Genomic DNA, 13026 nt, shown 5'->3' with positions numbered 1-13026 from the left:
TATTTCGTAACAATGCACATAACTTAATTGGCTTAACAAGCTAATAAGCATTGAAAACAGCACTTAAGAAATAATGAGCACTTAATGGCAATAATTAGAATGTACGTGCATAGCTCGATAAGCGTATTCAGTAGCATACTGCACCTAAATTCTAATCCACACAGTTCAAAAAGCTATGGCCATGGAAATGGGCATTTTATGGGCATTCTGAAATTTGCATGTGTAGTTATAGAATATGGCCCAGTGCACATAAATCTACATACAGGGAATTGCACCATGCATGTTTTGTTGATAAATGGATGCGCCTACTTTTAGGCGCTGAGATATCAACCAACCGCATTCTATAAACCACACCTAAATCTAGGTGCCGCAGAAATGCTTACTTTGTGGATTTTTTAGGTGCCTTATATACAATCTGGCCCTTAGTGCAGGCTAATGTCCATTAGCATGTGTTAAGCTTTAGTAAAAGGGATCCTTAGAAGCATAATTTTAGGAGCTCAGCTTTTTTAAAAATATTGGCCCAAACTTTTTGAATGTATCTATTTCAGTAATAGAATTGTTTTGCACATTACAATTACACTTTTAGCCCTCTTTATAAGGACAGCGGGATTCTTCTATGACATATTGCAATAATTTTGTATACTCTATTAAGAAGAAAATTGCAACTCTCCAGATGTCTATTGAAGATTGCTTACCTCTGGATGCTAATAATTTCTTTGGATAGTTAGAAAAATCTCCTCTACTTGATATAATAAAAGATAGCATCCTCAAAATGAAGCCCACAATTTGAAGTTTGCCATCAAACTGTGATTTATTCATAGTAAATAGCAGGCATTTTGTAAATTCATTTCTTAGCTCTTTAAAATTACCTTTTTTTAAACAACCGATAATCGAGCCTTTGGTTAAAAATAATAATAATAATAATATGTCAATTTGTAAAAGTATAAGTTGTTTCCCCTTACTTAACAATGTCCTAATTTCTGAGACCAATTCCTGCGTTGGTCAGGAGAATCTTTTGAGCCATTGTCAGTATCTTGAACCAAATTCTGATGGTAATAGGGACTCATAGGTATAACCACAAAATTGGAGATAATTTTCCACTTCAATTGTAACCAATACTAAATTCTCAACAGTAGAAAATTCCCACTTCCCCAGGTGTGTACCCATTCTCAGTTTTTCACATTGATGTTAAAAAGGAGGGGAAGCCTCAGTTATTGATGAAATTGCTTACTAATTGAATCTGGAAGTAACTTTGTTTTCCAATCATGTAAGCATCCACATCATTCTATCATCGGTCAACTACCTCCTTATTCTGTGATTGTTTATTTCATTCAATCAATTTAAGACGTGAGAAGTTCAACAAAAAAAGAAGCACAAAGAGATGTCCCCTGAAAAAGCATTGGGGGAATTGGATCCCCATCGGGACCATCTCCACTAAGTTAAATGCTTCTTTTCTTCCCTCAATAATAACAATGTATAGTTTGGTAAAATTTGTTATGGTGTACATTTAAGAAGAATTATGGAACCTCAATATATATATTTAATTTCTGTACACCATATGTTCTTTTTCCTAAAAACTCCCCAAACCAGTTCAGGACTCTACCATGGATACTTAATACATTCATCTAATATAATAATTTGCTCCTCCAACATTCCAATGTGTCTCACTGGGATCGTAACCACCTGCTGACATCCCTCCTCCAACTTTCTCCTCCAACGTTCCAATGTGTGTCACTGGGATTGTAACCACCTGCTGACGTCACTCTTCCAAGGTTCTCCGTTCCTCATCCCTCCCAGTTCCATGGGACCCTGCAACTGGGATGGAGGGACAGAGGGAGGGGGGGACCCTGGAAATGGGTGGGAGGGAGGGAGGGGGGCACTGGAACTCGAAGGGGGGACGGAGGGAGGGGAGCCTGGAACTCAAAGGGAAGTGGAGGGGCAGGGGAGAGATGCTGCACATGGATGGATGGAGGGAGGGGGCAGGGCACAGAGGACGTTGCCTGCATATGGATGAATGCAGGGGAGAAAGCATAATGCAGGGGAGGGAGGGGACCCTGAAACTCGGAGGGAGGGAGGGAGGGGACGACCCTGGAACTCGGAGGGAGGAAGGGGGGCAGCAACTCTGGAACTCGGAGGGAAGGAGGGAGGGGGGGACGACCCTGGAACTCAGAGGGCGGGAGGGAAGGGGGACCCTGGAACTGGGAGGGAGGGGGGCCCTAGCACACACTCTCATGCTCACACACACACTCTCTCTCACAGAAAGAATTTAGTGATGGTAATATGGAGCCAGTGATTCTGGATTAGTAATGGTGTAATAGAGGAGGTCTTTTACAAAGGTAGGTTAGCAGTTTTTACGGCTTACTCCCCTTCAAATAGAGGGTATTTTTACAAAGCTATGCTAGTGGTTTTAGGGCACACTAATCATTAGTGCAGGCTAAACTCTCGTGATACCCATAGAAATATATGGGTAACTCTAATGTTTAGCGTGTGCTTATTGTTAGCGCATACTAAAATGCTATGCACCTTTGTAAAAGTACCCCAAAGGGCATAAAATACCCACTGGAGGTTAAGTAGATGCTGGCAAGGAACAAAAACAGGTAGAGTTTGAAAAAGAAAAAGAAGACAGAGAGGATGTTCATCTTTATTGCTGATATATGGTCCCACCATGATAGCCATCTCCCCTTCTATCAGGACAGATCACCCTTACCAGTTTCATCAATACTACCTAATTATATTGATATAACAGATTAGGTGTCTAAGAAGTAGATTTTTTTAAAGGGAAATAGAGTCTGGTTCTACCAGATTAAGCTTGTTCTTCTGACAGAAAGGACATTGATACTGATGAAGATGCATGCATTGGGAAAGGGATGGGGATTTAATTTTCCAGCTGCTACTTCAGAAATGCATTTCATTAAATCCCAACATTATTGCTGTAAACATATAATGTTATTGTCAAAGTATCTGTCTGCTTTGCACCTGCTGGCAGTATTATACTAAGCTTCTCTCTTTCACAAAGAACAGAACAGATTAAAGGTAAAATAAATGAAGCATGGAATGGCATTTTAGAAAGGACACCAACTCAGAATATGGATGTCTCAAGTTGGTAAGTCATATATGAATGTCCATTTCTCATATATTTTAGAATTGGATCTACCGATATACAGCCTGTACTAAAATACATAAGAAATGGATGTCTATGTTCTGGTGATGTTCAGCATAAACTTCCATTTTATAAACTGAAAGGTACAAATTATGAATGGGACAAAACAAGACTCACAACAGTGGCATAGCCATGGGGGGCCCCCCACTTTTGGCTCAGGCCCCCTCTCAAATTGCACTACCCCTTTTCCTTTGCAGGAGGGGATGTTGAAGCCCTGCTAGCCAAATAAATACAGTGCCCGAGCCACTTCTCTCCTCCTCTCACTGCTTCCTTCAGACAGAAGTCAGCAGCTGAAGGCATGTCACCAACCTTTGCTTGAAGGAAGCAGCATGAGGAGGAGGGGAGAGGCTTGGGCACTGTATTTATTTGGCTGGTGGGACCTGGGCATCCCTGTCAGCCAAGGTATGTTTAGCGGGGGAGGGGGAAGAGGAGGAGGAGGGAGAAATGTGTTGTTCCCCAAGTCCACCCCTGGGCACCCTCAAAATTAGAAGGCTAGCTATGCCCCTGGTTTACAATTAACAAAGAATCACAAAGTGCTGAACTGGGATTTGAACCTGGGTTCCTTGGCTCTCAACCCACTGCACAACCCATTGGGCTAGTTCTCAACACTACACAAAGATTTTATTATGTTTATGTTTATTAAAACTTGATTTCCCGCTTAACTTATACAAATCTCAGTTCCTAAAGCCAGTGGCGTACCAAGGGGGGGGGGGCGGTGGGGGCGGTCCGCCCCGGGTGCACACCGCTGGGGGGGTGCCGCGGCGCGCGCCTGTCAGCTGAGTTCGCTAACTTCGCTGCAGCTCCCTCTGCCCCGGAACAGGTTACTTCCTGTTCCGGCCGGGGGGGGGGGGGGTGTCATTTCGTCGGGGGGGTGGGGGGCTGTACCCGGGGGGGGGGGCGCATCGGCGATCCGCCCCGGGTGTCATGCCGGCTAGGATCGCTGCTGCCTAAAGCTGTCATAAAGCCCAGTATTCCTTGATATTTTCACATCCAGGGGCGGGAGGGGATAATAACCACTGGGGGATTAAAGAGGTGACTTGCCTTAATCCCTCCAGGGGATAGCTTCTCAATCAGATCACCTTTCTGTGACCTGGATGTACCAAGTACCAGGTCTAAATAATAGCATTCATCTTTAGATGTCATTTCACTTTCTGGAATTAGAGTTGGATGTCCATATTTTGGTACATCCCTAGTCCCACCCAAAACACACCCAGACCACGTTCCCTTACTATAGGGATGTACTGCAGTTTTAATGTCCATATTCTGGCTTTATAAATTGGGATTTGGGTGTACATGTAAAATGGATGTTTAAATGCCAGTTTTCAGATGTCAAAAACAAGAATAGAGCTTGTACAAGAAGGGCAATGGTTTCACGAAAACAAAAGAAAAAGTTAGGCCCAGATCAATAACATTTTTTCAGGAGTAGAACATGATAATTCATGTAATCATTCAGCAAGAGCCTTTTAAATCAATGCTAAATGTAGTCAAACTCAACCAGCCTGTCTATGAAACTTTTTGATATAAATAAGAAGCAGGTTCTATTGACTCTCTGTCCCAGTGTACCTGCAACAGCCAAAAAAAAAAAAAAAAAGCATGCTAACCCAGTAGAAAAGAAGACAAGAAACAGTGGAGTACAGTTTTTTTCTGCATGTTTTTTTCAGAACAATCCAAAAAATCCAGAAACATAAAACATCTTGATCTGCTGTAGAGGACCTAAGGGGTCCTTTTACTAAGGTGTGCTGAAAAATGGCTTGCGGTAGTGTAGACGCGGGTTTTGAGTGCATGCCGATCCATTTTTCAGTGTGCCTGTAAGAAAGGCCTTTTTAAAATTTTTGCTGAAAATGGACGTGCAGCAAAATCAAAATTGCCGCGCATCCATTTTGAGTCTAAGACCTTACCGCCAGCTATTGACCTAGCGGTAAAGACTCACACAGTAACCAGGCGGTAATGACCTAGGCACAGCAAATGCCACTTGGTGCGTGTCCAATACGCGCATCTGAAAATACAAATTATTTTTTGGATGCGCGCCAAAAATGAAATTACCGCAAGAGCCACACAGTAGCCAGGCAGTAACTCCATTTTGGCGTGCATTGGGCATGCGTAGACGTTTACACGGCTTATTAAAAGGGCCCTTAAATTCAGTAAAATGGGCACTAAGCAGTATTCTAGAAACAGTGCTCCGAGTTGGGTACCATTTATAGAACAGTGTATTGTGCCGGGATCTGTGTCCAGCTGAAACCTGGTGAAAATCCTCACACCTAAGTTAAGTGCAGATCCCAGGAATTCTATAATACTGTGCATATCTTTAGTGAACACCCCTGACCTGCCCGTGACCCTCCTGTGGCCGCTCCCCCTTTTCAGTTGTGTACTAAAAGATTTGCGAGTGCATCTTTATATAATAGCACTTAGCAAGATGAAGAAAAGCAGTGTCTATATGAAGGATTTTGTGTGAGTGTGTGTCTAAGAAGATAGGTAAGGTGAGACAACAGAAAGATAAATCACAATTTATTACTGAGTTGTGTGCTATTATTGTAAATTAAAAGGGAAAACAGCACCGATAATCTCATTTTCTACCTGATTTCAGGTATGGTTTCATTGCGGGATAATTAAAAAAAAACAAAACAAGAATTATCTAGATAACAGAAGCTTTTATTCACATAATTTCCTTAGCCAGTGCTCTCTGTAGATATTCAGCAGTATTATCCATATAGGTGCAGCTGAGTATCCATACAGAGTGCCACGGCATGATGAGGGCAATCCTAAAATAAGCTGCATCCCATAAGCCCTGTTTATAGGACCTATTTTAAGCCTATTCTATAAAAACAGTAGGCACCTAATTTTCTTTACAAACTACCAGGGCAAGTGGCAAAGAAGGTGCACACATTTAAGAGCAATCATTTACACCAGTTCTATAACTGGTGGAAATGCACATGACCACCTGAATGTAAAATATAAATACTTGAGCTGCAGAGATCCCCCCAAGCCCTCCCTATCTCCACTTTTCCTCTGTAGCAATGACAAATATCTTTTTATTTCATTGATCTATTTTTGCACACCCCCCTCCTTGATTTTGATTACTCATCTCATTCATTCTTCATTAAATTCACATCTTTATCTCATTTGTCCTTCTCTAGATCTACGTTTTCATCTATGTTACCCTTCTCTGACACTTAACACTACATAAGTGTTTTTGCTCTCTGTTACCTTTCACTTTTTTTTTTAAATTTTTTATTTATAACCATTTAAATTTTTACAAGCGATAAAACAACTTGCTGGAAATACAGAGAAAGTAATTGTAGGAATTATTTCAGTCAGGTAATTCTATTCTCTTCCTTAGACCACTAAATAGGGAGAGTGAAACAAGATAAGGAGATCAATTAAACAGTAAACAGAAAAAAAAACGTGGTATTGACCTGATTATCTCCCGATATTACTTGTCTAATTCATTATTCCACATTGATCATCTGGTTGGCTTCTTCAAGGCCAATACAGTGTATAGTCAAATCATTTCATTGAAAACATACTTATTGTCCAATATTAGTTAGAAATAATATATCTGATTACATTCTTTCTCTTTTAAAAACCAGAAGTTATTTAACAATACATATACTTAAGTCTCTAATTCAAATCCCACTGATTAAAGTAATCCCAGTTTTCACAGGCTTCACTCCTTTTAAGTAATAATTTGAGGAAATATTTCTGAGGAAAACTTTAGGAGTCATACCTGGAACTCTGGGAAAAACAATAGTCTCGATATTAATCATCTATAATAATATTCATTTTATTATTCAAAATTTCTGATCTATTATCATTTTCAAAATCATAACCAACCTTTCACTTTTAAACCAGAATGTAACTTACTTGACTTTCACAGATAAGCATGTATAATGAATAAATTATTTTTTCTTTTTGTAGGCTTAAACCTCTAAAATGTTCACTCCCTTTCTCCAGGTAAACAAATTGCATTTGGTCTTCACATTGAATCTGACACCTATAAAGGCAAATTTAGATAAACTACTAAGTAATGTCTAGAATATCCATTTTTGTTGTTGTAAAGTTCTGTCCAAAAAAACATAGGGTTCATTTTACTAAGCTGCCATAAACTGTGGCCTTAACATGTCCTTATGCAAGTCTTTCTTATGTGCTAAAGCCATGTACTGCAGCTGAAAAATGGCCATTTTTCCTATTTTCAGAAATATTGGCTGTGCACTAATTTTGCCATTAGTGCACACCCTCTGTAGATATAATATTTTTTTAGCACACAGTTTGTGCATGTAGATTACCAATTTACCACAGGATGCCTCAGGGTGTCCCACGATAAGGTATTTAAAAGCTCCCTTATATACCAGGGAATTCACTGCCAGAAATGTGGTAAAGGTGGTTAGCTTAGCGGAGTTTAAAAAAGGTTTGGACGGCTTCCTAAAGGAAAAGTCCATAGCCCATTATTAAATGGACTTGGGGAAAATCCACTATTTCTGGGATAAGCAGTATAAAATGTTTTGTACTTTTTTGGGATCTTGCCAGGTATTTGTGACCTGGATTGGCCACTTGGTCTGTCCCAGTATGGCAATAGTTATGTACTTATGACCCCTAGTGGTAGAACCATGAGACTACTGCTAAGCAGGGCTTTTTTTGAGGGGGTACCTGCACCTTTTCCATTGTCTGCCAAAATTGATCCATGGTTCCCAAGTTTTAATGAAAGAGCTGAGCTCTACACACCAATTCTGCCTTGTCATAGATTCTGTGACTGGTTGCAGGGGGCCTGGCTATTTTGGGGTGGGTCCCTCTATGATCACCCCACTCCTGAAGGGTGGCCTAGCATTTGAGTACTGGCACCTTTTTGCTAGAAAAAAAAAAAAACACACTGCTGCTAAGAGTCCGTGGCTGCCATTTGGGGGCTGGAGTAACTCTAGGTTGGAGCAGAGGGGGGGCATTCTTGCTCGAGCCACTAGCCCAACATGGATGACACAAGTAGGTTCTAGGTCTTCTATGGGGGGGCAGAGGTGGAGGAGAGTTCATTAGGGATCCACTGATGAATTTTAAATGGTGAGAACTGTCTGGGTGGAGGAGGGGGGGGGGTCTTGATAGATGAACAGGGATCGGGCTGAGTTGGTAATTTTTAATTGATGGGTTTTGGTGGTAAATTTCAGGAGGGATCAGGAGAGGGGTTAGAATGTAAGGAGGGGGAATCAGGTAGACCTGATCATTGGTGGGTAGAATGGATGGGGAGGCCAAACGGAGTTGTGGTACAAGGCAGCAGCACTATCGGACTGCAGATAGTTCTGCTGCACCTACTGTTTCCTCTGTAGGTGGTGGTATTTGCAACAGTTCTATGGGCAGTTGTGACAGCTAGCACACAGCCATGACTCTGCTCTCCTGTCACACCTACCCTCCTTTTAGCGTTAGGCAGCTAGCACAGGAGGGTTTATTATTTATTTTATGATCAGTAAGTTTTTATCTTTGTTATTTCCAGCCATTGTGCCAGCCTTGTGACCTGGTTATTGTGACCTGCTTGCTGCCACCAATTTAAGGTCAACTGTTCTAGTTTGCTTCCCAGCCTGTTTCCAACTTTGATGTGCTGGTTTTCTAGTGGGTAATTCAGGTACTTCTTTATAGGGACTGAGAAAAATACAAGAACCTCTATGAGAACCATGGAGAGGAATTCTTCTGTCTTTAGCAGTCATTAGCCCTGACAAATTGTGTCCTTGGGTTCAGACAGGTGGCAGGGTGTTGATAATCAAAGGCAGGCTATCAGGAACAAATAGGAGCCAGATACAAAACCAGGATTCAGGATACCCAGAAACAAGAGCCAGGAGCTAGGATACAATGCAGGAACAAGAACAGAGTATACAAGAACAGGGTTGGTGCTCAGAAACAAAGCTAGTATTCAAGATCAAAGATGGAAAAAGGATCAAGAAATCATAATGAACCAGCAGCCAGCACAGGTACTGTCTGAGCATAAATAGTCAAGTCACATCCGCATGAGAAACCAAAATATCCTCATTAATGGAAACTGCTAGGAATCTCCAGGAAAGTTTTGAAAGCTCCATGCATCATACCTCACATCCAGGCATAGGCTACAACAGCCTGGCCTACTATAATTCAGTGGGCAAAGGCACAGTCTATAACCAGCAGGATCAAGGCTAAAATCCCAGCAGGACCATGGCTAAATTCCCAGCAGAACCTAACAGCTGTGGTCTCTCGGATGACTCCAGTTCAAGTTCCAGATCAAGGCTTCTGTCTACCATGTTGAATTCCTGACACCAAAGTATAACCTACCCACACCTAGAACATAGACTTACTCTGAGTCCTATAAGTACCTTTGGGACAATAATTTAACTGTCTCCTTGACTCAATAGTTTTAATACTTTGATTAATATACATAAGAACATAAGAATAGCCATACTGGGTCAGACTGATGGTCCATCTGGCCCAGTATCCTGTTTTCTAAACAGTGGCCAAGCCAGATCACAAGTATCTGGCAGAAACCCAATTAGCAACAACATTCCAAGCTGCTAATCCCAGGGCAAGCAGTTGCTTCCCCCTGTCTGTTTCAATAACAGATTTTGGACTTTCCTCCAGGAATTTGTCCAAACCTTTTTTAAACCCAGATACGCTAACCACTGTTCCCACATCCTCCAGGAATGAGTGCCAGAGCTTTACTATTCGTTGAGTGAAAAAAATATTTCCTCCTATTTGTTTTAAAAGTATTTCCATATAACTTCCTCGAGTGTACCCTAGTCTTTGTACTTTTGGAACGAGTAAAAAATTGATTTACTTCAACTCATTCTATACCACTCAGAATTATGTAGAATTCAATTATATCTTCACTTATTCATCTCTTTTCCAAGCTGAAGAGATTTAACCTCTTTAGCCTTTCCTGATACCAAAAGAGTTCCATCTACTTTATCATTTTGTTTGCTCTTCTTTAAACCTTTTCTAATTCTGCTATATCTTTTTTTGAGATACGGCGACCAGAACTGAACACAATTCTCAAGGTGCAGTCGCACCATGGAGTGATACAAAGGCATTATAGTATTTTCAGTCTTATTCATTATCCCTTTCCTAATAATTCCTAGCATCATGTTTGTTTTTTTGGCTGCCGCCGCACACTGAGCAGAGGATTTCAGCATATTATCTACAATGACACCTAGATCTTTTTCTTGAGTGCTGACCCTCAAGGTAGACCCTAGCATCAGAGAACTATGATTCAGATTATTCTTTCCAATGTTCATAACCTTGCATTTGTCCACATTAAATTTCATCTGCCATTTGGATGCCTAGTCTTCCAATTTCCTAAGGTCTTCCTGCAATATTTCACAGTCCGTATGTGTTTTAACAACCTTGAATTGTTTTGTATCATCTGCAAATGTAATCACCTCACTCACATATCATTTATAAATGTGTAAAATTTCACCGGTCCCAATACAGATCCCTGTGGCACTCCACTGTTCACCCTCCTCCATTGAGAGAAATGACCATTTAACCTTACCCTCTGTTTTCTGTCCAATAATCAATTCCTAATCCACACCAGATCCTTGCTTCCTGTCCCTTGACTCTTTAATTTTCTCAGAAGTCTGTCATGAGGAACTTTATCAAAAACTTTCTGAAAATCTAGATACACTACATCAACCGGTTCACCTTTATCCACATGTTTATTCACGCATTCAAAGAAATGAAGCAAATTGGTGAGGCAAGACTTCCCTTGGCTGAACCCATGCTGACTCTATCCCATTGAACCATGTTTTTCTACATGTTCTGTAATTTTATTCTTTATAATAGTTTCCACTATTTTGCTGACACTGACATCAGGCTTACCGGTCTGCAATTTCCCGGGTCACCCCTAGAACCCTTTCTAAAAATTGGTGCCACATTGGCCTTCCTCCAATCTTCAGGTACTGTCAAAGAATATATTTGAATCACATGTGTGTCAATATTTATACTTTTTATTTTGTAGAAAATTCATCTTCTTAACATGTGATCCTACCAACTGGTACATAAAATATTAATTCTCTAAAATTAGTTTGTAATGGCAAATCCATGAATACTCAATCACTGCCTTCATGTCGCTCTTGGCTCTTCAAGTTTTTGGAGCTTCAACATTATTATATATTAAGTGTCTCAGAAATATTGCTTAAGTGTAGTGTCACAAAGGCTTTTGTTGTTAATTCAGAATCTAACAAATGCCCTATGCATTTCCAAAAGCAGTTCTTTTTGTAAACAAGGAAAATCTCAAGAAATACACCTCATTCAGACGATTTATTGAAGTGCTGTGCTATATGATCCAGGACAACAATTTTGAAAAGAATCATTTCTTTTGGCGGCATTTAGCTTTATAGGTTTTACAAATACAGTACTCAGTTTTATTACTGTTTAGAACAATAATTTTTCACTGTGGACAAGCAAAACTAGGTCTGATTAACATGAAACAAATCGCTACAGATGGCTTTTTCTTCTCCCATGGCCCTTATTTGACATTTTAGCCCAAAGCTGGAAAAAGAAACAGTTTGTAATGTCTATAGAATTGTCTTTTCTTTTCAGTTGTAGAAGCACTTAAGTGTCATGTTAAGCCTGAGGCAGGGAAGACTTTATATGACCTGTTCTGACTAGAATTATGTTTACTGTACTCTTTTTCAGAAAGCAGTGCCGGATCCCCTCTCTTATCAGTGCATAATGTCTAACAGATTGCAGACTCAAATTTCCCCTTCCAGGCAATGTTGGTTTTGTCTATTGTTTGCCATGACAAAGGTTTTCATGGATTCTACAGCTTGAATTTCTATCTTGTTTTCCCTGCTGTCACCCTCTAGGCTAGTAATCAGTAGTTTCCAACATTCTGAAATTGCCCAAAAGGCTGCCAGAAGCAATGTACTAGTCTAGTCTAACTATATTTAAACTATATAAAAAGCTGTAGCAATACAGCTGTACAGAAAGACACCCTTAGTTTAAGGAGGATAAAACAACAATTTAACAGCATCTATAGGGAATGACAGCACTTGTGGCTATAAGTGCTGAATGCAAGATTTATACATGCACATGTCTCATAATGTATAACTTTCAACACTTTCTTAATCATCTTCCCAATTCATTATCCTCTTTTCTGTTTGTCTAATGCTGTTGCCATCTGGCTCCTCATAGATCCAATAGCTTCTACTGCATGCTTTGCCAGAATATACCATCAAAACAGCTCATATTGTCATTATATTGAATTTATAACATTATCCACTGGATACAATATATCACACCCAACGAGATTCATGTACAAGTAAATTGCCTAATTAGCTTGGAAACATGAATAATTGGGAACTAACAAAAAATTATTGCTATTAGTTGGCAGCTTTAAAAAGTTACACTTGCATCTCAGTATGCACTATTCTATAAAGCATGGCACCTAACTTCAATCGTGCATATCTGAAAAGGAGCGTGGCCAGGAATATGTCAGGGATGTTTCAAAAAGTTGCACGTGGATTTATAGAATTTGCCTGATGTGCATTTAGGCCCTTTTACTAAGCAGCAGAAGGGCTAAAGCCCGGGAGGCGCGTGCCAAATTGACCCTACCGCAGTGTAGTGCATGCGCCCTGCAGTAGTTTTGAAGATGGCACACACTGTTTCCTACAGTAGAATTTTTTTTCTATTTTCTACCACGGGAGGGGGGGCATTCCTGGTGGTAATTGGCAGCGCAGCCATATCGGAATACGCGTCATGATTACTGTACATCTAGCTCGTGAGTCCGTACACTAGGTCAGTTGGTGGTGGTAAGAACTCAGGCAGTAAATAGCTATGCACTACTTTTAATTGTACAGCCCTTTTTTCCAGCTGTGTTAAAAAAAAATGGCCCAGCGCTCACCAATTTCACGTGTCCACACTAC

The sequence above is a fragment of the Microcaecilia unicolor genome, chromosome 2, assembly GCF_901765095.1.
Source record: "Microcaecilia unicolor chromosome 2, aMicUni1.1, whole genome shotgun sequence".
In the NCBI taxonomy this organism is placed as follows: Eukaryota; Metazoa; Chordata; class Amphibia; order Gymnophiona; family Siphonopidae; genus Microcaecilia; species Microcaecilia unicolor.
Note: the sequence above shows the minus strand (reverse complement) of the source record.